The sequence below is a fragment of the Myotis brandtii genome, unplaced genomic scaffold (genome assembly GCF_000412655.1).
Source record: "Myotis brandtii unplaced genomic scaffold, ASM41265v1 scaffold78, whole genome shotgun sequence".
Lineage (NCBI taxonomy): Eukaryota > Metazoa > Chordata > Mammalia > Chiroptera > Vespertilionidae > Myotis > Myotis brandtii.
The window spans coordinates 38,860-42,631 of record NW_005371131.1 but is presented as its reverse complement, the minus strand read 5'-3'; positions in this window follow the sequence as shown (position 1 = coordinate 42,631).

Below are 3,772 nucleotides of genomic sequence, written 5' to 3'. Positions count from 1 at the left end.
CCATGAGGATGTGCTGTGTCTGGAGGGAAGCTCAGTCCGGGAAGGCGGTTCTGGAGGCCTGAGCCCGATGGACAGGGACGGGGTTCGAAGGGCGGGCACAGCAGGAGGGAACACAGAACGCCCGCGAGGAGGCGGAGGCAGGGACGGACACAGAAGGAGCTGGGCTTGGCAGGTCGCAGGCAGTGGCCACCTCGTTCTGTTGGCCCAATCTTTCCTACCGCTGGGCGAACTCTCGGGCAGAGCTCAGAGCTTTCTCAGTCACTCTGGACTTCACCTTATTTTTTAGATATTCAACTAGTCTGGTCTAATAGCAAAGCTTTAAGCTCGAGTCAAAGCCTCTCCGCTCCCCCAGCCGAGTCTCCTTAAATGCAAACACCTGGTTATGAGGACGGCGGCACGTGGCTCCTCTCACACCCAACGTGCCCCGCTCCCCCCCACCCCCCACAGGTGCCTCTGGTCTCCGCAGGCCTGCAGCTCGGGGCAGGGAGGACAGAGGCGGCGGGTGACCTGGATGGCTCAGGTGTGCTCAGGAGGGTCAGGTGCCTGGAAACTGGCTCTTCCTCACTAGGGACACTTTCGTGGGTTCTTCAGAGACCCCTCCTGCCTCACCACCAGAGATCTCCCACCTGCAGGTCCGCCCCGGGCAGAGCATCCGGACAGGCAGGTGCTTGCAACCAACTGATATCTGTCTTCCGGGTCCGCCCAACACAGGTTCTTCTGACAGGATCACGTGCACACAACCGCCCCCCCCACCCCCTCCACCCCCCGGTTCTCCAGGGGCAGGATCCTAGTTCAAAATGACCTCACACCAGCCACATTCAGCAAGGTTCCTGCTGGGCCCAGGATGCTGGGAGTGTGTGCGGCTGTTCCCAAAGCTGCCTGGTCCCTGCCTGTGGAAACGGGTAACTCTCGCCGCCCCTCACTTTTGTCCCTAGTCACCTCCCCTCCCAAATTCCAGGGGACACAGGCCATGCTCTCGGGCTCTCTGGGCTGAGGCGGGGGAGCGAGGCCCACCGTCTCTAAGGAGAGCTCCCTCTGCACCCGCCCACCTCCCACCGGCTCCTTGGCCACGCGGCCTGGGAGGGCTGAGGTTTTGGCCCAGACCCTGCAAGTCTGCTCTTTGGAACAGGGGTACTTGGTGACATTGTCCTCAGCTTGGGGGAACTGGGCGGGAGCGGGCAGCAGGGCTGAGGAGGAGGGGAGGGATCCGAGTGGCATTTCCATCAAGGGGTCAGTTAGTCACTGACGCTGGTGACTGGCCGGGAAAGGATGAGTCAAAATCCAGGCGCGGGGTTCAGGCCCGTCTCGGGAAGGTGGTGAGTCAGGCGGCCGGTGGGGGGTGCCAATTTGCAGTGGGAGATGGGTTTTGAACGTGGAGTTTGAGGCCATCACATGCAGGTGGAGCAGATGGCCGGGAGCATGGGCTTTGAAGTCCGGGCGTCTGGGTTTCAATCCCAGCGTCACGACTTGCTAACAGGGCCGCCCGGAGCCCGTGACTCAGCCCCTCTCCCCGTTCTCCTGGCTGCTCCACGGGAGGGTTCATGCCACAGGAGAGCCCCGGTGTGCAGCTCAGAGCCTGGCCGGCGGAGCACGCAGCGGAGCAATCCCACGGGGAAGGGAGTGTTACTCTCATCCCCCGGTTTACAGATGGGGAAACTGAGGCACAACAGAGGTAAACGATTTGCCCAGGGTCCCACATAGACAGACAGTCCAGCTCCAGTGACTGTGCCCTCGCCCACCGCGCTCTGCAGGGAGGATGTTGGCAAGTGGGTGTGACTGTATGGGTTCAAATTCTGCCTCTACCATGCAGGGATTTTTTGAGCAACTGCTTTCACTTTTCTGGGTCTCCGTCCCCTCATCTAGACATTGTGGGTACTGCGCTCTCTGGGCTGTGAGCGTTTACCAGGTGTACCGGTTAATAATGCGGATTTTGTTATCAAAGAAAACACGTTAATTTCAAGAGAAACATCAAAAGTGCTTTATTCGAAGTAATGTCCATCGCTGGCTACACATTTCCCCCATCTTTCAGGTAATTTGTGGATACCGTCCCAATAGAACTTTTCTTGTTTTGAGGCAAACAATTCAGAGACCCATTTTTTCCACTTTTTCGTATGTTTTGAAGTGCTGCTCAGAAAGTGCGTGTGCCATCGATCGGAACAAGTGGTAATCTGAAGGAGCAAGGTCTGGTGAATACGGCAGGGGGGGTAATACTTCCCAGGCAGGATCTTTTAACGTGTCTTTAACTGGTTTTGAAGTGTGTGATGGTGCGTTATCATGAAGCAAAGTTATTTTGCTGTGTCTTCTGTCCCATTCTGGTCATTTATGATCAAAGCGTGGTTCAAATAGATTTTTGTCAGTAGCAATCAGTATTAACGGTTTCCCCCGGTTTTAGAAGCTCATAATACACCACACCTTCCTGATCCCACCAAACGCAGAGCATTGTCTTCTTTCTGAAGCAATTTGGCCTTGCAGTCGATGTTGATGGTTGACCTGGATCAACCCATGATTTTGTGCGTTTGGGATTCTCAAAATAAATGCACTTTTTATTACCAGTCACAATTCGATGCAAAAAATTTTTCTTTTTAAAAAAATACATTTTATTGATTTTTTTAATGTGATGAACACTTTTATTTACAAATATAATTAAAAGCTCTAACAGTTATCATGCTCTTCCTTGGAGCCTGAAAAATGTTTGTTTTTTAAAGTGCATGCAAAAGAAGTAAAGCCTTTTTTTTTTTATCATTTTTTTATTGTAAGAAAATACACAGTTTGAAAGTGTGAATAATGCAATATTTATGACCAAGAAGATATGGGACTTTGGGAGGGGAAGGGAAATAAAGAAAAAGATCAAGATGATCTGATTGAGAGACAGTGTTGAACTCCAAATACTGAATTGGAAAAAGGAGGGAGGTGGGGAAGAATAGGAGGAGGAATTATTGATTTTTTTACAGAGAGGAAGGGAGAGGGACAGAGAGCCAGAAACATCGATCAGGTGCCTCCTGCACACTCCCCACTGGGGATGTGCCCGCAACCAAGGTACATGCCCTTGACCAGAATCAAACCTGGGACCCTTCAGTCCTCAGGCCGATGCTCTATCCACTGAGCCAAACCGGTCAGGGCCAAAAAAAAGTTTTCTTTCATGCCGTTGAAGCAACATTTTACAGATGACTTTTCGGTTTTCCATTTGTCTTTCATTCAGTTGATATGGCACCCATTTTCCTTCCTTCAAAATCTTTCCCATTGCTTGTAAAAGATAGGAAATTGTTTACTGAGCAACGGTTAATCTTTCTGCAAGTTGTTTTTGAGTTTGGCATGCATCTTCATCCAATAATGCTTGTAATTGTTGGTCTTCAAACTTTTTCGGTTGACCTGGATGTTCTTTGTCTTTCACATAGAAATCATCACTTTTAAAGCGTTTAAACCAGCATTCACAAGTATCTTGAGATGGAACATGTTCACCGTAAGCTTCCCAAAGTACAGTGGGGCCTTGACTTATGAGTGTCCCGACTAACGAGTTTTTCGAGATACGAGCCGTCTCTCGGCCAATTTTTTGCTTTGAGTTGCGAGCTAAAATTTGGGTTACGAGCCAGCTTCAGATACCCCACCACTAGTTGGCGGCACAGCAAACGCACAGCAAACGTCACAGTGAACGCCACATCAGCCCAGCATCACGTGTCTCACTCGTTCACTTTTTGATTTGACATACGAGTAATTTGAGTTACGAGCTCCGTCACGGAACGAATTAAACTTGTAAGTCAAGGCCCCACTGTAT